At 39.4% G+C, this 24,194-nt stretch overlaps 1 long non-coding RNA gene across 3 annotated transcripts in view; it reads right to left on the bottom strand.

The window, feature by feature from the left end:
• The window catches only part of LOC103348134 (uncharacterized), a 192,432-nt gene that overhangs the window by 122,163 nt on the left and 46,075 nt on the right, over positions 1–24,194 (bottom strand). For all 3 annotated transcript variants that reach the window (XR_011389341.1, XR_011389340.1, XR_011389342.1), the window contains one exon: positions 16,470–16,552. This is a non-coding gene — a long non-coding RNA (uncharacterized lncRNA). The remainder of the gene's footprint in view (positions 1–16,469; positions 16,553–24,194) is intronic.

Here is a 24,194-nt window from a genome sequence, read left to right as displayed (position 1 = left end):
AACATATGATGGAAAAACAACAATCTCTCCAGTAAGTGGTGCTGGGATACCTATATGCAGAGAATTGCAGCTTACACCCCACCTCTTACTCCTACAAAAATAAACTAAAAAATGAATAAAAATTAAGTGTGAGACCTGGAACTATGAAACAACTAGAATAAAACATGAAAGAAACACTTCAAGACATTGGCAAAAGCAATGATTTTTTTAATTTTATTTAAGTTATTCAGGTTTCATGTATTTTATATATACAGATTTAGGAACAAAGTGACACTTCTCCCCATACCCTCCCTCTTGCCAATGCCCCAACACTTCCTCCTCTTCCCTCTCACATCCCCACTGTTAACTTTTATGAAAATCTATTTCCAGTTTACTTAATGATCTCATAGTTAACCCTAAAATAAGTAAAAGAGTTCAACAAATAGTATTAAGAGAAAAAAAAAAAAAAACATTGTTCCTCAACAGAAGACACATGGGCTATAACAATCAGTGATTTTCAAAATTTGAGCACCAAAGGGGAAACTTGTTGAAATAAAATGGACATTATGAGAAACAGTGACTTGATCAGCTCTTATCCTGACGGTTGATGTGCAATGTAATACTTTATCCATTTTAGTATTTTTTTGTTCCAGTACCATTGGTTGAACTCTGTAATTAACACACAATTATTCTTAGGTGTTTAAATTTTAACTGAAAAGTGATCCCTGTTAGGAATTTGGAAAACATTATGCTGAGTGAAATAAGCCAATCCCAAAGGGACAAATACCACTTGTTCTCCTTGATAGGTGACAACTGAGCACCAAAAAGGAAACCTGTTAAAGTGAAATTAACACTAGGAGAAACGGTGACTTGATCAGCCCTCACCCTGACTGTTGATGAGCAACTTGATATGTTATCCCTCTTAGTATTTTTTTGTTTGTTCTACTTAATACTTTTGGTTGAATACTGTAATCAATACACAATTCTTCTTAAGTGCTGAAACTTAACTGAAAAGTGATCACTGTTAAATATAATAGCAGGAATAAGAGAGGGAAGAGATGTGCAATTCGGGACATGCTCAAGCTGACTTACCTCAAACGGTAGAGTTAGAAACATACCAGGGATTCTAATTCAATCCCATCAAGGTGGCATGTACCAATGCCATCTCACTAGTCCCAGTGATCAATTTCAGTTAACAATTGATCATATTTAGACAAGGCCATGGTCTTGTCCCCACAATCTTGTCCCCACAATCTTGCCAGCATTTGCTGTTTGTTGATTTCTGCTTGAAAGCCATTCTAACTGGGTGAAACTTCACAGTGGTTTCATAATGAAAACTTTAAGCAACTTTCATAAAGAAAACTTTCATAACGAAAACTTTAAGTGACTTAAATATAAAGAAATATTCATCATGTATATATTCAACATGTATATATGACACTCACAGCCAATATCATATTTAATGAGGAAAAACCAAAAACATTGCATTTCTCAACACAATCAAAGCAATTTATGACAAAGCCACAGCCAGCAGCCTATTGAATTAGGAAAAGATGAAAACATTCCCCCTAAGATCTAGAACCAGACAAAGACATTCACTGTCACAATTGCTATTCATGATAGTCCTGGAAGTTTTAGCCAGAGACAAAAGGCAAGAATAAGAAATTAAAGGAAGACAAATTAGAAAAGAGGAAATCAACCCTTCCTATTTGCAGATGACAGTATTCCATATATTGGGGACCCAAAAAAATCCAGGGACAGACTATTGGAACTCATAAAAGAGTTTGGTAAAGTGGCAGGATATAAAATCAACACACAAAAAATCAATAGTCTTTGCATACACAGATGATGTCATGGCTGAGAAAGAACTTTTAAATTCAATCCCATTCACAATAACTCCAAAAAGAATTAAGTACCTTGGAATAAATTTAACCAAGGATGTCAAAGATATCTATGATGAAAAGTATAAGCTACTAAAGAAAAAAATAGAAGAAACAAAAAATGGAGAAATCTTCCATGTTCGTGGATTGGAAGAATTAACATAATCATAATGTCCATACTATCAAAAGCAATTTATAGATTCAATGAAGCCTAATCAAAATATCAATGACATTCATTGCATATCTAGACAAAAATCATGCTAAGATTCATATGGAAACACAAGCTACCCTGAATACCTATAGCAATCTTATACAACAAAAACAAAGCTGATAAAAAAAGCTGAAGGCATCACAGTACCTGACTTCAAAACATACTAGAGGGCAATTATAATCAAAACAGTCTGATACTGACACCAAAACAGACTTGCAGACCAATAGAACAGAATAGAAACTCCAGAAATCAATCCATGCATCTACAACCAACTTATCTTCAATAAAGGAGCTAAAATCAATCCCTGTAGCAAGGACACTTTCTTGAGCAAAATGGTCCTGAGGAAACTGGATTTCAACTTGCAGAACTATGAGACTATACCCATACATTGCACATTACAGAAAAAATCCACTCAAAGTGGATGAAAGACCTAAATCTGCATCTGATAATATCAAATTACTAAAGAACATTGGGGAAACTCTGCAAGATATTGGCATAGGCAAAGTGTTCTTGGAAAAGACCCCAGAAGTGCAGGCATTCAAAGCCAAAATTGACAAATGGGATTACATCAAGCTGAGAAGCTTCTAGTCTGCAAAAGAAAAACTCAGCAAAGTGAAGAGGCAACTGACAGAATGGGAGAAAATATTTGCCATCTTTGCAACTGATAAAGGCTTAACATCCAGAATCTACAAGGAGCTCAAGAAATTCAACAACAAAAACAAACAATTCTGTTAAGACATGATTATTTTAGGTTGGTGCCGTGGCTCAATAGGCTAATCTTCTGCCTGTGGTGCTGGCACACCGGGTTCTAGTCCCAATTGGGGCAGCAGATTCTGTCCTGGTTGCCCCTCTTCCAGTCCAGCTCTCTGCTGTGGCCCGGGAGTGCAGTGGAGGATGGCCCAAGTCCTTGGGCCCTACACCCACATGGGAGACCAGGAGAGGCACCTGGATCCTGGCTTCGGATCAGCGCGGTGCGCTGGCTGCAGCATGCTGGCCACAGCAGCCATTGGAGGGTGAACCAACGGTAAAAGGAAGACCTTTCTCCCTTTCTCTCTCTCTCTTACTGTCCACTCTGCCTGTCAAAATAAATGAAATGATTATTTTAAAGATTTATTATTTATTTACTTATTTATTTGAAAGGCAGGATTACAGAGAGGCATAGGCATGTATATAATATATACATATACATATATCATATTTTATATATATATATACACATATGGAGAGAGAGAGATCAATCTTCCAAGCCTGAGCTAGACCAAGACCTGAAGCCAGAAGCTTCTTCCAGGTCTCCCACGTGGGTGCAGGGGCCCAAGCACTTGGACCATCTTCCAATGATTTCCCAGACATATTAGAGAGGAGCTGGATTGGAAATGGAGCAGCCAAGACTTGGACTGGCACCCCTATGGGATGCCGATGCTGCAGGCAGTGGCTTTACCATATATGCCACAGCATTGGCCACAATAAGCAATGATTTATTTTTTGGATAAGATCTCAAAAGCAGAGGCAGCAAAAACAAATATGGACAAATAGGGTTGTGTTAAAGTAGCTTCTGCACAGGATTGAACTAATGTTTTTGCAAAAGTTAAGGGAATAAAAAGAAATGAAGGAAGGAGAGAGACTGGGGGAGGGAGACACAGAGGGAGGCAAACGTGGTTATCAGCTTAGAATTGTGCCTATTCATGAAATCTGTTCTCCTTATATTAATAATTTTTTAAAAAATATTAGAAATACAGTTTTAAAAAGAAGAAAAACAACAACAAAAATCAACAAAGTGAAAACCAATAGAAAGGGAGAAAATATTTGCAAATTATGTATCTGACAAAGAATAAATATTCAAAATATATAAAGAACTCAAAAATAAATTACAAAATATGAATAATTCAATTGAGAAATGGGCAAGGAATAGGACTAGACACTTCTCAGAAAACAAAATACAAATGGAGAACAAACACATGAAAAAAAATTCAGTATTACTGGCAATCAAGGGAATTTCAATTCAAATTTCAAAGAAGTGTATTATCTCACTCCAGGTAGAATGGTTGTTATCCAAAAGATAAAAAAGGTAGTTATTTTATGCAGCAATTTTTTGCTTTTTACTAATTGAACTCTTTATTTATTGGAGTGTTAAGTCAGACTATAATATAAGTTAAAAAGATGTTATCTCATAAAGTTAAAAAGAGAAAGAGAGAGAAAAAGGAAATATCATATTCTTAGAATTCCATCTATGAACTACATAAAATCTGTTCTCTTTATATTAATATCACATTAACATGAGAATTGATAAGAATTATGTTGTGGTAATTATCATGCGTTTGTTGTGATCCTGAAGATCTACAGTATTAATAAATCCCTTAAAAAAAAGAAAAGAAAGAAACTGAAAGCAAAAGTTCAGATTTAAAAAACATTAAATAAAAACTGCACTTTCGTGCAACAATAAAAGTTGTTTCTTAGACTCTACATCCCTTACCACAATGCCAGGGTTCTGCTTCCAATGCCAGGTTTCTGATCAGGTACAACCTGGGAGGCAGCTACAGTAGTCATCCACGTGGCAGACCCATATTTAGCTGGTTGTTCCATGCATTTGGAGAGTGAACCAATGGATAGGAGATTTCTATGTTTCTCTCTCTCTCTCTCTCTCTCTCTCTCTCTCTCTGTGCTTCTCAGCATTTCAAATTTTTTTTTAATTAAAATACTTGTGAGAGTGTGAAGAAATGGAATCCTTATATATTTTGGTGGGAATGCAAATTATTGTATCCATTAAGGATAACAGTATGGAGGTTCCTCAAAAAACTAGAAGTAAAATGCCATCTAACTCAGCAACCTGACTTCTGGGTATATATCCAAAGGAAATGAAATCCATTTATGAAAGAGATACCTGCATTTTTATATTCACTGGAGCTCGAATCACAATAGTCAGAATAGAAAGTCAACCTTGATGTCCATAGTTGGATGAATGGGTAAAGAAAATGTGGTGAATATATACGCACAATTGGATGCTATTCAGTTGTAACAATAATGAAATCTCGATATTTGCAACAAAATGGATGGAACTATAGATCATTGTGTTAAGTGAAAGAAGCCAGACACCGAAAAAAAATATTGTCTCTCATATGTGGAACTTAGAAACCAACAAACAAAAGTTGATCTGAACTTAAAGTAATGATTATTAGAAGTTAGGAATTGTAGGAATAAGATGGAGGTTGGACAGTGAGTACCAGAATAGAGGTAATAGGATCTAATGTTCCACAGCACATTAAGGCGAATATAGTTAACAGTAACATATTATATCTTATCTGAATTATATCTTACAGGAAAAATTGCATGAGAAGGAGTGGTAGATTCTAAACATGAAGAAAAGATAAAGAAATGAGAGGCTGGTTGCCTGATTTGACTATGCTTTGTATATTTGTGAAATTTTTTTTTTTTTGGACAGGCAGAGTGGACAGTGAGAGAAAGAGAGATAGAAAGGTCTTCCTTTTGCCGTTGGTTTACCCTCCAATGGCTGCCGCGGCCGGCACACTGCGGCCAGTGCGCTGTGGCCGGTGCACCGCACTAATCCGATGGCAGGAGCCAGGTGCTTATCCTGGTCTCCCATGGAGTGCAGGGCCCAAGTACTTGGGCCATCCTCCACTGCACTGCCTGGCCACAGCAGAGAGCTGGCCTGGAAGAGGGGCAACCAGGACAGAATCCGGCGCCCCGACCTGGTGTACCGGCGCCGCAAGGCGGAGGATTAGCCTAGTGAGCAGTGGCGCCAGCCTTATTTGTGAAAATATTGTGCAATACTCCATACATACACACATACAACTATTAAAAGTTAATCAAAAACTTTAAGATATGTAATATCCCCCCTGGTTTGTTTCAAAGGGGTTAAAATGTACCCATGATCACACAATTATGAAAGGACTAAATTAATTTTGCATCCAAATTCACCCTCCCAATGTCTATGCCTTTAGGAAATGGATTCTTCTAGAGGAATCAGTTCCCTTTTTCTCCGCCATTTACCTTCTTAGTTTAACCCCTGTAGGACAACTTGTAGTAAGATTAATATAAAAGTTTAGAAATATGATCTTAGAATGAGTACCATCATCTTGGTTAGGCTTAAAGACAGCCAGGAGACACTTGAAGAAGTTAACACAAAATGAGAATTTAGGAAATATGGAAGAGAAAATAAGAGAAGAGAACTCAACAAAAAGTGAGAGCGTTAACAAGGGCCCAACAATAACTGCAAAATCAGGGACTTGAGAAATATCAATACAGTAGCTCTGACCCTTGGCAGATACAGCACTACACTTTTATTGCAAGTAAATTTAATAACGTGTGTGTCTCAATTGCACTTGCACAGGGTGCACATATCATGGGCACACAAGGATCCCAGTGGTGCATCAGAGAGACCATGGGCATCTTCTGTCCCCTGATACATTCTAAGTTCTTCAATGACTGGTGCTTTCTGCTTCTTACTCACTAATGTAACTTCAGCACCCTGTCTAATGTTTGGCCCAGAGTGCCTGTAAGATAGACACATGAATGAATGGATGGCTAGAGTGTTAGATATGCAAGAATTTGATCCTAGAATGTCCTGACCTGGACATTCTAGAAAGAAGAAAAATAATTGAGTGAAACTAAGCATTTTGTCTTCTAATTCAATATGAAAGATTGCAGATTTCTGTCAATGCCTATTTGCTTATTTTTTTCTTAAATAAGCAGGCCAATTTACATATATTTGGATGTCCAATTCAAAGAAACTTGCTGTCCATATGTAAATTACTTAGTACAAGTAGTTCTCCCTCTTCTTTCCATTTTTTCTCATATAACTGTTCCCTATTCATACTTAAATATGTATAATTTATGCAAATTCCCTCCATAATTTGACAGTGCCTTTCAGTGAACTATTTCAAATAAAATTACATAATTATATATGTATTATGTGTATATATGTATAATATATATTCTGAAATTTTAACAACCAAGGAAATCACATCTTTACATTTTGGTATTAAAAATATTTTCTTTTGTATCCTCCTCCTTCCCAAGCACAAAATTTTACATTCTGAGAACAGAGTCAAGGCTTTGTAATTCAGCTTTCTCTCTAACCAGCTGTGTAACCCAAGACATGTCATCACACCTTTGTAAATCCCCAATTATCCTTCAGCAAAGTGGAAAAGTTGAGGTTCCAGGATTATTTGCAATTTGAAGGTTTACTGCATGTCCAGCAGCTGCTGCAAATCTCTGGGACGCAGGCAGCTCAGGGACCCAGCAACAGGAAACAGTGTCACAGCAGATGCATAGGAGCTGACTGGAGAGGACTGGCAGATGCATAGAACATGAAATCAACTCCAGGGCAGAAGAGAGGAAACAACCCGAGAAAAGCACAGGAAAGAATTCTAAGAATTGGGTAAATCAATGGTCGCTAGGAACAACATATTTCCAAAGAGCACTGGGAACTTCTTACATGTTTGTTATTCTGTGTTCCAGTCCTGAGCTCGTGACTGTCAAACTGCAATTCTTTTTTAATGACATTTACACTGAGCACACAAGAGATTGTTTCATCTCCCCAAAAAGACCACCTGCAAAACAACTTCATTCCGTGAGATTTTGCCTTATTCTCAGGGAATAGAATACTGAATAAATTGTCTCCAACACCAGAAGTTAGTAGCAGAAATTTTTATATCTGCTTTAAAAGATGTCATTCAAACAACACACAGAAAATGCTTAACGAGTCCTTATTCTGCTGTTGAAAGCAGGCAGTTTAGCTGCTGGTTCATGCAGTCCCCCCACACTTTAGGCACTTCTGCTGTATGCCAGCTTCAGTCATAAGACTAGCAAGGATGCAAGAATTATCTAACAGAGCAATTCTCAGACCCACCAGACCTTATAGTCTCATCTTTTACAAATAAATCTAATGACTGCTACTCTGAAAAAAAAAGTTCATGTATACTGTAGCCTACTCTTACACAAAATTTTTCAAATCAATAGAATTCTCCAAGTGTAGTATAAAAGAGAAATACACAAAGAGATGGGAATTGTTGGGTGCTTACCCTTGCTTATACTGAAAAATGTAAGGATTTAAAAGAAGCAAGATAATTCCTAGTTGATTGCAGGTGATACTTTTCTTTCTGTTTGATTTTTAAAAAGAACTCTATCTCTGTGTAGTAGAAAATATTAACTTCCTAACCCCTGGAACCTGTGAGCACTCTATGCGACATGGCCATGGAGCATTGAGGTTACAAACAGAAGATAGAGTGCTAGCCACCTCACCTTGCGATAGGGAGGTTGCTCTGTATTCTCCAGAAGGATCTAGTGTAATCACAAGAGTCCTTGTAAGTGAAAGAGGAGAATGAGAGTGTATGACTGTCAAGCCTAGAAGAGACTAGAAGAGGGACCCAACCCAAGGATTCAGGCAGCCTCCAGAATCTAGGGGAGGCAAGAAAATGAGTCTGCCTCTAGAGTTTTCAGAAAGAATCCAATGCTTAATTTTAGCTCAGTGACCTCTAGAACTGCAAGTTAATAAGTCCATGTTGTCTTGACCTACCACAAAAGTGCCAATTTTCTACAGTAGCACTAAGAACCAAATACAAACGTATATTTATTGACATACCCTATAGGTGAAGAATCAGCTGGCGATTCAAATACTACTGTGGGCTGGACTTTCTGAGAGGCAACTGTCACAAATGATGTTGATGTGACCAATGTAGAAGTAGTCATCATGGAAGCCAGCATTAAAATCAGAGCAGCTGGGCACAGCCTTTGGTGCAGTGGTTAAGACACAACTTGGAACACCTGCATCCCATATTAGAGTGCCTGGGTTTCAGTACTGGCTCCACTCCAACACTGGCTTCCTGCTAATTACACCCTAGGAGGCAACAGGCAGGACTCAACTAGTTGTATTCCCTGTTATCCATGGAGGAGACAAGGATTGAATTACAGATGCCTGGGCCTGAGGATGAGTGTTCTCTCTCTCTCTCTCTCTCTCACTTATTTTTTAAATTTGTTGATTTTTTTAAAAAATTAAATTAGAAAAAAAAACAGAGAACACCAGCTAGATATCTACTCTGTCATCAAGGATATGATTTTTGAAATGGTAAACAATTTTTGTAAGTTTCCAAAAGAAAAAATAAAATGAGTGTTTACTTGTAAAGCTGGGCTGGATACCAGGCTTTGGTCACCGCAGATGGGTTTTCCCATCCCATGAAGGATGGGTTGTCACAAACTTTCTGCCTCAGGATTGTCCTGGGCCTGCAGAATGCCTAGCATCCGTGATCCTGCCCAGAAAATCCCAGTAGTGTCCCCCAACAGAGAAGTCCCATAAGGGATTGATATCTAACTTCTGACTTCTGCTTTTCAGGAACTCACAGTCGCAAACATATAAAGGGCTCAGTGACAGTGCACTGTGATGGGTGTGGCAGTGAGGAGGCCTACAAGAGGGATAGGAGAGGCAGTGGCTGATGCCACTGTATTGGTTATGGTCAGGATGTTATAACCTCAAAATGAGGTTACATCCAGCTCCTGGACGAATGGACAGAACATTCAAATGGGATAAATATAGAGAGGATTTTTGTTAAGATTTTATCTACTTATTTTGAAATTCAGTGTTACAGAGAGAGAGAGAGAGAGAGAGAGAGAGAGAGATCTTCCATCCCCTGGGTCACTCCCAAGATGTCCACAATGGCCAAAATGCCAGGCCAAAGCCAGGAGTTTCATCAGGGTCTCCCGCATGGTAGCTGTGGTAGAGGTAGTTGGGAAATCACCTGCTGCTTTTCCAGACACATTAGCAAGTAGCTGGATCAGAAGAGGAGCAGCCGGGACTCAAAGCGGCATCCATATGGGACGCTGGTGTCACAGGTGGTGGTTTTGCCTGCTACGCCATAATGCCGGTCCCAACAGGGAGGATTTATGATGGAAATGTTTTCAAAAGTGTGAGTAAGTTAAATGACCCCAATGAGAGTGGCAAAGCATGCAGCAAACACCAAATGCTGGGGGCCATCATCACCTTTTCTGCGTGAGTTATCTAAGGCAGCATATGGCTACCACAGCAGCGGGGAGTCTGGAAGGGCACTTTCAGAAATTCCCTTTCCATTTTTTTTTTCTTATTTCCTTCTCCCTCTATTCTTATGATTAAGGAAATAGTGGCTTTGAAGATTAAGAACACATTCAAGAATCCAATTTATACAGACAAAATCAGGACTCCAAAGCAGGTGTCTGTCTCTGACTTTCAAGATTGCCCAAAATTTCCTTGTGTTCTTTTGTTTTCATTTTACTTCTGTGGTTGGAACACTTTGATTGGATTGACTTGATTATATCCAAATGCATCAACATGTACATATTAATTCTCTCTGGCCACAAGAGACCAGAACCTGGTCACAAGATAAGCAAGAGAAACAACCAGGCAGTGTTCCATACTCCACAGGCATCTGGTTGGAAACCAAACTTGTCATCATGGTTCCTCCATTAACTGTGAACAGCTGGCAGGAACCTCTAAGGAGAAAATGAGTACTCTCTCTGAGTGCAGCCTTGAGGACTGGGGGCAGAATTCACATCATTAGATGTAAATGAAGGAAGCTAGGTGTTCTTGACTTGTTTCCATGATATCCAGATAGAAAAAAATATAGCAAAGGCCCATCCTGGTACAGGCTGGTCATCCCCCAATTACCAAAATAAGAAAATTGTTTATTGAGCGTCCAGTAAGAATTCATCTCTGTGTTCAGTGTTAAAGGGACAGAGAGAAGTGATGGGGCACAGGGAGGCAGCACAGGACAAGAGAGCATGATTTTGGAGCAAAATCTGAAAAATCTTGAGAAAGGTCATCCAACATCTTGGTCACTTTCTGAGCAAGTTACTGTACCTCAGGAGTGAGTCATTTCACTGAATGATGTTGGGGAGGTCAATGAACCTGAGACTTGCCCCCTCACCTCTCAAATTGGAATGATTAGGATTTCCCAGAGCATTTAATCCAAACTTTGTAATGTTGATTTTTCTAGGACAAGGTGGCACACAGCAGGCATAAGACACCTGTTAGTTTTCCTTTTTGTTCCTTGTTTCCAAGAAGGACAGAGTTAAGGATAGAATAGTGTCACACACACACAAAAAAAATACAGGATAAAAAAAAATAATAGCAAAAGCCCTAGTTGTATGACTTTGTAGGATCTGAATAAACTTTGCCACCCAGGAAGTCAGGCAATGAGTGGGCTTTCCAGCATTCTTAAAAGCCTGGGGGGAAAAAAAGCTGTAAGCTCCCCCAACCCCAAAGCCATTGCCTTTCAATCTCTTTGTCTCTCCAAAGATTTTCTCCGAATTTCTGGGTGATTGAATTCAGATCTCTTCCATACACGGGGTTCCAACTTCCTCCAATATTCTTTCTGGCCCATTCTACATCTGTCTCGTTGGGTGTTTTTGCAGAATCTACCCAGAATTATTGGAGCTATGATACAGAACAAAAATGGTTGCCTCCTTCAAACCCTCTCCCCCATATTTCTTCTTCTTCTCCCTGCCTATGAGAACATGCTCTTTCTTCTACCTTTATGGTCTGACTCATACCATACCACCCTCTCAAGTCTGGGCAGAACTTCTTTTTTTTTGGCAAAAATTTATTTATTTATTCATTTATTTATTTACCTGATAGGCAGAGTTACAGGCAGAGAGAAGGAGAGACAGAAAAGATCTACCATCCTCCACTGGTTCACCTCCCAAATGGCCACAATGGCTAGAGCTGAGCGAATCCAAAGCCAGGAGCCAAGAACTACTTCTGGGTATCACACATGGGTATCTGGGGCCCAAGCACTTGTTTTTTTTTGTTTTGTTTTGTTTTGTTTGTTTGTTTTGTTTGTTTGTTTTTGACAGGCAGAGTGGACAGTGAGAGAGAGAGACAGAGAGAAAGGTCTTCCCTTTGCCGTTGGTTCACCCTCCAATGGCCGCCGCGGCCCGCGCACTGCGGCCGGCGCACCGTGCTGATCCGATGGCAGGAGCCAGGAGCCAGGTGCTTTTCCTGGTCTCCCATGGGGTGCAGGGCCCAAGCACCTGGGCCATCCTCCACTGCACTCCCTGGCCACAGCAGAGAGCTGGCCTGGAAGAGGGGCAACCGGGACAGAATCCGGCGCCCCAACTGGGACTAGAACCCGGTGTGCCGGCGCCGCTAGGCGGAGGATTAGCCTAGTGAGCCGCGGCGCCGGCCAGGCCCAAGCACTTGTAACATCTTCTACTGCTTTTCCAGGAACACTAGCAGGGAGCTGGATTAGAAGAGGAACAGCAAGGATTTGTACCGTAGTCCATATGGGATGCAGGTTTCTTGGGCAGAGCTTCTAAGAGAAATTCTCATTAACAGAAGTTCCTTAGCTTGATTGCAGGTTATTTTTTTTATTATTACTACTACTAGAAAAACTGCTACTGTTGCTCTACTGCATATTATTTGCTTAAGGGCATAAAAGATCACAGAGCACGTTCTCTGGGACCAGGCCCCCAAGGTTCCAACCCTGGCTTGGCCATGTGGTGATATGGGACAGTGTTTCAACCCATCTGAATGACTCTACCTTAAACAGGAATAACAAGGGATGCTACTAGGATAAGATGAGTATATCTAGATTATATCCTTGAAATTGTTTCTGGAACATAAGTCCATCATCCATGTGAAATGTAGGTATCATCTGAAGTCATAGATGATGAGAATTTTTTTATCTAAAGCAGAACACATGACATCTACAAGTTATACTTCCATTATTTACAAAATAGGAATATTTGATGCCTACAGTGCATGTTGTAGCAAGAATCAGCAGTGTGAAAAAAGAAAGATGAACTAAGATCTGTCTGACATTTTGAAGGTATTAAATTATCATTTTCTTTCTTGATTTAAGATTTTTGTATTCGGTTAATTATCTGTGGAGAAACTTTACCTACACTGAGCCATATAAAATCTCTGATATTATTTCAACAAATTATTTTCCCAGTGGAATATAAAGAATTGCTAACCTTCATATTCCAGAACATATTCTTATTCTGTATTTTTCTTTACTTTTCTTTTGTAACTTTCCAAACTAAAAATAGCAATATTATTTTTGCTGAGTTCCCACCATTTACAGTATGCTGAACTCAGGTGCATGGCATGGTTTTCATCCTGATGCAATGTAATGGGGAACAGAAACCATTAGCTATGGGAGGAGATTTGACTGCTTCCAGTGATTTTATTTCCCCTGAGACTTCCTGAGAAGGCCCCATGCATCAGGGCTAACATTTAAGTTGTGGGACAAAAGCCACAGCCCAGCTGTACTTCATCCTAGCATGACACTTCTAATATGCTAAGCCAACATTTTAATCCATAAAATAGGAATAATAGTAAAAATTTCATAGGGTTTAATGAGGATTAAATGAGATAAGTCACTTAATGTGTGCAGCATAGTGTTTGACACAGCAATATTTGAAATTATTTTGATGATGATAACAATGGATTTTGCTTAGAGAATACAACCATCAAAGACAAAGGCTTCTCTTACCCTGTGTGCATCTTCACAAGCCCTGTGTGCAATTCCATCATTTTGAAAACCTGCATGCTGGGGTGTAAAGTCTGACTCCTACTGAAAAGTGAGAAAATCCCTCAATATGAGCTTCACAAGCTACAATTAAAAATAACCTTGCCAGTCAGGCACAGGAAAGGCTGCACAGAGAATCCCAGGCCCTCTCTCACCCAAAACAGAAGCTGCAGCTGGGGCATCTGATGACCCCAGTAGGAAGTCCAGAGGGAGCCAAGTGCTAGTCTGAGACTCCTAGGGCTGCCCACACAAAGTGCTACAGTCAGGCAGCTTAACACAACAGAATGTTGTTCTCTCCAGATCTGGAGACTAGAAATCTGCAGTCAAGATCTTGGCAGGACCATGGTTTTTCTGGAGGGTCTAGGAGAGAATGTTTCCTTCTTGTAGCTCCTGGTCACTTGAGCATCACTGGAAGTTCCTTAGCATGCTGATGGCATCACTCCAGGCTCTGCCTCCAATTTTCCATGACGTTCTCCAGGGTGTGTTTCTGTGTATTTTAAGGACACCTGGCATACTGGATTTAGGGCCCATCTATCCAGTATGATCTCATCTTGCCTATTTATAGCTACAAAGATCTTATTTCTAAATAAAGTCATATCCTGAGGTTCCACTAACTGGGGGAGGGGAGTTAGACACACTCAACCTCAATCCAGTGTCTCAGAGAGCAAGCTCCAAAGTTGGACAGGTATAAGATCCTATCATAGCTCCCTCACTTGCCAGCCTCATGAATCTTGCCTCAATTTCTGTAGAAGGAAAGGAAGAGTAACAATAGAACCCACTGAATTATGCTAAGGATTAGATGATAAAAGCAAATCAGTTTGACTGAGGGCTCACCGTGTATCAGACTTTCCTAAGTCCTTTACTTGCATTACCTCATTCACACTTACAGCACATGCATAACATAATGGAATTATTATCCCATGTCTGGTATGCGGAAGGCAAAGCCTGAGTTAAATGATTCTCACAATGTCCCACTGCTGGATTTAAGTCCAGGAGTCTCGCTGTTAAGAAAATGTCCTCAGCAGAGCATCCAAGCATCTAGAGACTTCTGATGTGAGACTTTTATAGCAAGTAGAATAGCCAGAGTGTTTTTCCCCACCCCACATCCCTCAAAGCTCAGAGTCAACCAAATGCTACAATATGTCCCCAGAGAGCAATGCTTGAGTGCACCAACCATCCCACCCCATTTCACAGCTGGTGAAAAAGCAAGCATGACATGGAAAAATTTCAAGTACTGGAGTGAGTGATTTCCAGGAGCAATCTCAAAGCAGATGCACAGAAACCAGATCTCCTCAATTCACTTGGAAAGTTCAGGTAATGGGGATCTGCAACTGCATGGGATATGCTCTTGGCTGCTTCCTTGAAGTTGGACCCAGAAGCAGTAATGAAGCTTAACCTTCTGTACAATTGTTCTCTTCAGTCCCGCAGCACAGCAATCTCCCAGACTTCAAGCCAAAGCTGGAGTAACTAATCATGTTAGTTCAAGCTTTAGAAGCATTATCTTCCTTCTTTACCATGAATTTTATAGCAGTTTCTTTCCTAATATATGTGCTGTACCCTCTAGAAATAAAACGCCCTCACCCTCATGAGTCCAAGGAACTCTGCCCTGTCTTCCACTACCACCAAGGACATCACAACAGGGAAGTGGCAGATGGTTCACTGACACATCTCTTACTGGGGCCAAGTACACTTAGCATTATTGGATGCATAAAAAAGCATGAAACAGTCGGCCATCTCACGGAACTTCTTACACATGCCTTTCAGGTCCTGTTTACAACTATTATAACTTTCACCCCTCTCTCTTGATGTACAGTGGCCTCACTCATTCTTTCATGTATTCAGAAATTCATTCATCATTCAACAGAGTATTTCCTGGACATCCAGTTGTGAGTAGGGTTCTGTGTCCATTGTTATAATGTAGTTTCATATTCATTATTGTGCTCAACACCTATGAACCTACTCTGTGCCCAGGATCATATTAGTTCTGTGATTATAAGGACGGATAAGGCACAATCCTGACTCAAAATTCAGAGCAAGGATCTCACAGTCTAGAGAAAATGAGTATTGTGTAAAATACACACCATAAATCAGTTGGGAACATTCCACATTTCAGGTAAGAAAATACATGAGAACACAAAGAAGAGAGTAAATAATTCTACCACCCTCTCTGCACTTACCAATCATTTCTCTTACATAGATGGTGGGTTTGCTATTTTTTTTTTATCAAATTACCCATTGTATAGCTTGAATATGTACAAATTTTATCTATCAATTATACTGCAGTAAAGCTCACAGAAAGTATGGATCAAGCCTTCTTACCACAAACTGTAATACTGAGAAGGTAAAAGACAAACTGTGTGACAATAGCAAACAAATTCCAAAATCTCAGTGGCTGGATACAGTAAAATCTTATTGGCTTATTGGGGCAGGCACTGTGGCATAGAGGGTAAAGCCACCACCTGAAGTGCTGGCATCCCATGTGGGCACCGGTTTGAGACTCGGTTGCTCCACTTCTGATCCAGCTCTCTGCTACAGCCTGAGAAAGCAGTAGAAGATGGCCCAAGTGCTTGGGCCCTTGCACCCGTGTGGGAGACCTGGAATAAGCTCCTGGCTCCTGGCTCCTGGCTCCTGGCTCCTGGCTCCTGGCTGTTGCAGCCATCTGGGGAATGAACCAGCAGACTGCCTCTCCTTCTCTGTGTAACTGTGACCTTCAAGTAAAATTAATAAAATCTTTTAAAAAAAGACTTACTTGTACCCATATGAAATGCATCCAGGGCCTCTGACCAACAGAGTCTCTAGAAACCCACGCTGATGAAGGATTTATCTCAGAAGCAGCTTTAGTTTTTCATGGCAAAGAAATGAAGTAGACAGAAGATCACTTACTAGTTCTTAAATGCTTCAATCCAGGAGCAGTCTTGGCTGAAGGATCAATATGACCCATTCTTCCAGCAAGAATGTGTAAAAGTCTGAGTGTAGAAAGAAGGAAACATCAATATCTCTGTTATAAACAAAATCTAAATTTAATTTTAGTTAGTATTTTTAAATTGTCTAATTCAGTCATCTCATTTTGTCAATAGGCTAAAAAGGGAAGGTTTTCCTCCATTACACAATTTAATTGCCATTTAATAACCTCTCATCTAGTTCTTTCATTATCCATAAGAGTACTAAGGAGGATTTGGGGGTCTAATACAGATAACAAGCTTTTGAAGGAAATGAGAGATTAAAGTAGCAGACTGCAATTATAAATTAACAGGGAGTTATAAGCTCAAATGTATCAATAATTTCATAAATATGAATTAACCAAACTCACTCATTAAGAGATAGAGAATAATGCATTAGGCTTAAATAATGCATACATATTTTATTTTTTAAATGCAAATTTTTCCTGGCTTACTCATGCCTTGAGTTTTATAGACAATAGCTCAGCTATGTTTATGACTAGATGACCAGCCTTCCTAATATTCTTACATGCTTATTTACAATCACTATTTATTGAGTCTCCTCAGTATGAGCCTCTGATCCTCATGTTTGGAAGTTCAATAAATAAATAAAGTCCATATGAAGTTAAATATAACAATAACAGCAAGAACAAAAAAATGGTATATTCTTTGAAACCAAGATTTCTCAACTTTAGTACCATTGACATTTGACATAAGTACCATTGACAAATAATTGTTTTTTGTTAAGTGCATTTTCTGTGTATTATAAGATGTTTAGCAACAGCCTTGGATTTCACCCAGAAGATGCCAGTAGCATCCCCCTCATTAGTTGTGAAAACCAAAAATATCTCCAAATGTTTCCAAGCATCTCCTAATATGTGATAAAATGTGCCCCCTATTTGAAAAACACTTTTCAAAATATAATATATTAATTCTCAATTTCCTCAACAATAAAAGGGTGATAATTATAGTATTTTCCTCTACAATGAATATGAGGATTTTATGAACACATACATACATTTTACAAAGACACCTGGCAGAGATTAAGCATTAAAACCCTTTGAGCTACTTATATCAGTAGAAGTGGTAGAAGAAATAGGAATAAAAACAGCGTGGTAGCAGGGATGGCTTCCAGAAGGTGATGTCTTTTACCTTAGATCCAAAGCAGCAAATTACCTAATTCCTAAAGCATGAAATTTATTTATTCATTCATTCATTCAGCAGATATTCAGTGAGTTCTTACTCTGCATTAAGTATTGAACCTCTAGGAATAAAGTAACAAATTCTTACAATATGATCATAAATTGTAAAAAGAAGCTGTGAATGAAAAATATACAAGTGGGAGACATGGGGAGAAAGAAAAACAGACATAACAGAAATGTAGTGAAATATAGAAAGACAGAGAAACACAGACAATCAAACAAAAAGGGTGAAGAAAATAACAAGCAAAAGGCAAAACAGGGCCAAGCACAAAGCAGACAGCATGAGTGTGCCAGGCATACCAAAGAGGGGTTCATTTTCTAACACCATGGCAGCCTAGATAATCTATGCTGCCCTGTTTCAAAATGACTATGATTCCTGGAGAAAAGCACAAGTCTTTTCAACATGCAACTGAGTTTTCAAGAAAGTAGACGTTTAAGAAATAAGATTTCTCAACTAGTGAACAGTAAACTGGAGTCTAACACCCACCATTAAACAGATTCTAGGGCTTTGGACTGTGACAGATGAAGAGTGGAAACTCAGACTTCTTCAAAGCAAAGAACTTTAAAGTACTAAAACCTCAGTAAATGACTTCGTCACCCATGAGCCTAGATATCCACAGACCATGCAATATAACACGCAAATACACAAACACCACAGCACAAGCAGACTGGAATATAGATGAACTTTGATAGGCTGTTGCCAGGTGTTCATAGTAAAGGGAACTTCTTTCTTTCACTTGGCTTCATGTTTCCACATGGAAGGATTCCTTTAGTGTAACTCCACTGTCCTTTCGTAATCACTCAGTCATTCCATGAGAGGAAGAGCATTTTATCTAAGAGTTTGGGAAATGAATGGGATGTGTTTCACTTCAGTATTTTCCTTTATAATCTATCATTTGAGACTTGTTAAGTTTCAGAAAGCCTAAATTTTTCTTGGCTTACTCATGCCCTGAGTTTTATAGACAATAGCTCAGCTATGTTTATGACTAGATGACCAGCCTTCCTAATATTTTCACCATGCTTATTTACAATCACTATTTATTGAGTCTCCTCCATATGAGCCTCTGATCCTCATGTTTGGAAGTTCAATTTATATCATCCCTTATTTATCACCACAAAGCCCTATAACATATAAAATACGTTAAAATATAAAATAGATCCTTATTGGTAATCTTCTTGAGAAGGCTAAAATAAATAAGTGGAAAACCACCATGTAGGAATGCACAGATAGATCACCAGGACTCATGGGATTCTGTGAGATAAAGCTGCACTAAGAATGAGTTCACAAACCAAACTGAAATGATGACGATGAACAGGAGGATGACAACTACAACAAAGCTACAATTTCTGAGCAATTATTCTATCAAGTATTTTTCTAATCATTTTAAACATAATATTAGTACATTAGCACTCAGTGTGATAGGTTCCATTGATGTGTTCATTTTCATTTGAGGAAAGTGAAGAGTTTAGAGTTTATGAAAGTAACACAAGACCACTCGGCTAATAAATGGTCAGATTGGGATTCAAAACCATGCATTCCATGCTCATAAAGAAAGAAAGAAGGGACAAAAAGGAAGAACAGAGGGAAGAAAGAAGGAAGTATTATATTTATTTTTAGGAATTATTTATTTGAAAGTCAGAGTTACACAGAGAAGGAGGGAGAGGCAGAGAGAGGGAGAGGTCTTTCATCTTCTGATTTATTCCACAAATAGGCTGATCTGAAGCCAGGAGACAAGAGCTTCTTCCAGGTTTTCTACATGGGTTCAGGGGCCAATGGACTTTCTCCATCTTCTACTACCTTCCCAGGCCACAGCAGAGAGCTGGATCAGAAGTGGAGAGCTGGGACTGGAACCTGTGTCCATATGGATGCTGGCACTCCAGGTGGCCGCTTTACCTGCCACTTCACAGCACCAGCCCCTTAACTTGTGCTTTTCAGATTCTAAAAACAATCTTTCTGTAGGAACAGAAACTGTAGTAGAGAAAGTCACATCTTAATGAAGAGCAGCAATAGTCAAGATATGTGTGTGCTGTACACTTATTCCCCATGTAGGATCTCTGTCCTTAATGTGTTGTACTATGTGAATTAACGGTATAACTAGTACTCAAACAGTGCTTTATACTTTGTGTTTCTGTGTGGGTGCAAACTGTTGAAATCTTTACTTAGTATATACTAAGTCGATCTTCTGTATATAAAGATAATTGAAAATGAATCTTGATGTGAATGGGATGGGAGAGGGAGTTGGAGATAGGATGGTCGTGGGTGGGAGGGAGGTTAGGGGGGAAAAAGACACTTTAATCCAAAAGTTGTACTTTGGAAATTTATATTTATTAAATAAAAGTTAAATAAATAAATAAATAAATAAATAAATAAAAGATGTGTGTGGTAAACAGAATAGGCTATAATTGCAGTCTGACTACAAGTGTCATAGAATTAAAGTTTCTACCCTCCTGCATTGTTAACAGTTGCCTTGAGGAAAACTCCAAATCCTGAGGCTTCATGCTAAAGTTTATTTCTCACTCACAAAATGCTGCCCTGGGTTTAGGTTACTCATCAGTGCTCTGCCAATTCTGTATGAAATCTTCTCCATGAATGCCACCTTAGGCACATGTAAGACCAACCTGAAGATTGTGCAGAAGCTTCACACAATTTCAGTCTAGAATCAGTGGTCACTCTTTGTCTCTTCATTGGCCAGAACTCATCATGTATTCCTGTCCAAGTGCAAGAGGACTGTGTTCCAGTCACCAAAATCCCCATGAAGAAAAGGAAAACTGAGTAGTGGTAGAACTAGAAACATGCCATGGGACTCCAAATCCCATTAAGTTGGCGTGTACCAATGCCATCTTACTAGTTAAAGAGATCAGTTTAAGTTCATAACTGACCATAAAGATAGGATTAAGTGTCAGAGGGATCACATAAATAAGACCAGTGTTTGCTAATAATAATTGATAGAATTAAAAATGAGCGAACGACCCAACATGAGAAGTGGGATACACAGCAGACTCATAGAGTGGCAAATGCCCTAAACAGCACTCTGGCCTCAGAATCAGCCCTTCAGGCATTCAGCTCTGGCTAAAAAGCCCATGAGAGTTTGTCAAGCAGGGAGGGCCAAGACACTGTGGTAAAAAAAAAAAAAAAAATGACCTAAATGAAAGATCTCTGTGAGTGAGATCCCAGCGGAAAGAACAGGCTATCAAAGAAGGAGGTACCTTTCTCTGAAGGAAGGAGAGAACTTCCACCTCGATTATGCCCTTGTCTAAATTAAGTCGGAGTTTGTGAACTTGTCATGCCTTGACAGCTCATGACAAGAGCCCTGGGTGATTATTGATACTCATAAATAAGAATGGCAATTGTTAAATCAGCAACAGGAGTCACTGTGCACTTACTCACCATGTAGGACCTCTGTCCTTAATGTGTTGTACTATGTGAATCAATGGTAAAACTACTACGCAAATAGTACTGTATACTTTGTGTATCCACATGGGTGCAAACTGTTGAAATCTTTACTTAGTGTACTTAGCTGATCTTCTGTATATAAAGATAATTAAAATGAATCTTAATGAAGAATGGGATGGGAGAGGGAGTAGGAGATGGAATGGTGGGTGGGTGCGAAGGTGGTTGTGGGGGGGAAACTCGCTATAATCCAAAAGTTGTACTTTCGAAATTTATATTCATTAAATAAAAGTTTTCTTAAAAAAACTAATGTGTTAGAGGCCTTTGTCTTTTAATTAAACTTATTTCTAATTAACATGATTAAATTTCTTGTAGAAGCTTTCCCAAGGTCAGAGGAAGAAAACGAGAGAAATCTGTCCTGAGAATGAAATGTGTTGTTATCTGCTAGCCTGTGAAGCTACTATCTGTTTTTTGTTTTGTTTTGTATTTTTGCTTGCTGTCTCTGAGCTAGACTGTGTACCACATCAATAGATGTGTAAAAGAAACATTATCGGGCCAGCGCCGCGGCTCACTATGCTAATCCTCCGCCTTGCAGCACCGGCACACCGGGTTCTACTCCCGGTCGGGGCGCCGGATTCTGTCCCGGTTGCCCCTCTTCCAGGCCAGCTCTCTGCTGTGGCCAGGGAGTGCAGTGGAGGATGGCCCAAGTGCTTGGGCCCTGCACCCCATGGGAGACCAGGAGAAGTACCTGGCTCCTGCCATCGGATCAGCGCAGTGCGCCAGCCGCAGTGCGCCGGCCGTGGCAGCCATTGGAGGGTGAACCAATGGCAAAGGAAGACCTTTCTCTCTGTCTCTCTCTCTCACTGTCCACTCTGCCTGTCAAAAAATAAATAAATACAATTAAAAAAAAAGAAACATTATCAGTGAATATGTGTTCTTATGCAGTATGTATTCTTGCGGCCACAATGTAACATTAGAATATGCAATCAAATGTATGTACATAGCCATATAAAGGAGACAAAGAAGCAAAGGCCATATATAAGGAAATGTGCCTCTTTGTTCTGGGCTTGGGCTTTTGGATAAGAAATTCCACCTGGTTCTTATGCCAACATAAATAATAAAAGACTACTTCCTATTAAAGGCCTTAGTGTCTTGTCTCCGTACAAAAATCCTGCTATACTAATATTGAGTAACTCACCATTTACAGAAATTTGAATTGTAATACTTTTAATACTAGGCTGAAATAGAAGACAGCTGTCTCGTATTAAAACAAATAAATAAACTTGCGTATATATCATTAGATCTTGCATTTTCCCAAGTTCTAAAGACCTGAAAGTTTGTTCCAAATGAAAATGATCTTTTACAGTGTTAGAGTATTATTGCTCTATTCTGCCACTTGATGCCTTGCATTTGTTTACTGAACTTCTATTTTGTACCAGATACATCGATCGGATAGAAATCATTTATTTGTGATAAAGTAATGCAGAATTTTTTGTATTAGAGGCTCATAAATATTAAATAACTCCCTTAACTTCCCCCAAAATAGTAAAGGAAAATGTAAGTACTTCAACCTTGTATTCCAGCATCATGGTCAAGATTTTATAATGATAATATATTTTCACACTTACGATTGCACTAGTAAAAAATATTCATGCAGATAAATGATCATGCAGCATAATATAATGCATGATAAAGCAAGTGAAATGATCTTTGGAGAAAGTTGAAGGAAAAGAGGTCAAATAAAGGAGCTAAAGTAGACAGACCCATGTAGATCACTGTAAGGCATTGTTTTTTATCCCCAAGAGAAATAGGAAATCATTGCAGGGCTCTGAATGGAAGAATGACATTAAGTCTTTACCAGCATAGAAAATCACAAAAGAGGTTTTGCAGACAGTGGATAAGGAAGGCAGTTGAGAGGTTTTGCAATCCTCCCAGTGAGAGAAGGCAGGCTCTTGACCCAGGATGCCATCGGAAGAGATGATGAGTGTGGTCAGATTCTGGACGTATTTGGAGGAACTTGCAAGAGATTTTATTAATGGATGTTTGTGTGGTGGGAGTGCAGTCAATATCTTTCAGAAACTATGAAAATGGTGGTGGGGCAGACTGTGGATGGGACAGACTTGAGGATTTGGGAGATGTGAGAGTTTTAGCTGGGGATATGAAATGCTGTTCTCATGGTGGATGACCACCAATATCTCACGATTCATTCCCATTGGCTTAGTCAGACTGGACAGCAGGATTTTTCAGTATTTCTTGCAGAGAAGCATGAGTGTAGATCTGGCCTGACACCTGTGAGGCCAGAAGAAACTACAGATTTTGTAGGTCAACACTGGCCTCATTCATTGCTCTGTCAGTGGGAATTTCTTCTCCAACATCCCAGAACTTTCCCATGGACAAATGGGTAAGAGGTAGTGTCCTCACAAGGGAGATAGTTCTGAATCTTAGTGGAAATACTTCCAACTTTCTACCATTCAGTGGGATGCTGGCTGGGAGTTTGCCTTATATTTCCTTGATTATGTAAACTAATATTCATTCTACACCCAATTTGCTTAAGGCTTTTATCATGAAGCAATGTTGTATGCAATCTATTCAACTGATAAAGGAGTAATATCCAGAATCTATAAAGAGTTCATGAAACTGAACAACAACAAAACAATCCAATTAAGAAATAGGCAGAGATGGAAGGAGGGATTAAGATGGCAGAGTAGGGAGGGCACTTACTGCTCTAGTCTAAGAGAAGATAGTTTAAAAAAAAAAGTGGAAAGAATGCAGTCTCAGGGAAGAGTTAGGGAGAAAACAGCAGAGGGAACTCTACTCAAATTGTAGGGACACAGTGGACCTATGTGGAAGGCGAGGACACACACACCTCAGGAGCCCAGCAGCCAAGAGCCTCCACATCAGCATTGGAGAATGAGGTGAGACCAGACTGCAGCAACCCAAGCCACTGGCAAAAAAGCTGCAGGAAGAGCCTAGAGGGAACCTGGCTTGGAGCCCTATGGGGAATAGTGCACCTGTAAAACTAGAGGGAAAGATAAGGGGACAGTGTATTTTCTCTCTCCTGATCACCCTGCAACTA

Source organism: Oryctolagus cuniculus, chromosome 6 (genome assembly GCF_964237555.1).
Source record: "Oryctolagus cuniculus chromosome 6, mOryCun1.1, whole genome shotgun sequence".
NCBI lineage: Eukaryota > Metazoa > Chordata > Mammalia > Lagomorpha > Leporidae > Oryctolagus > Oryctolagus cuniculus.
Note: the sequence above shows the minus strand (reverse complement) of the source record. Positions and strands in the feature narration are given on the sequence as shown.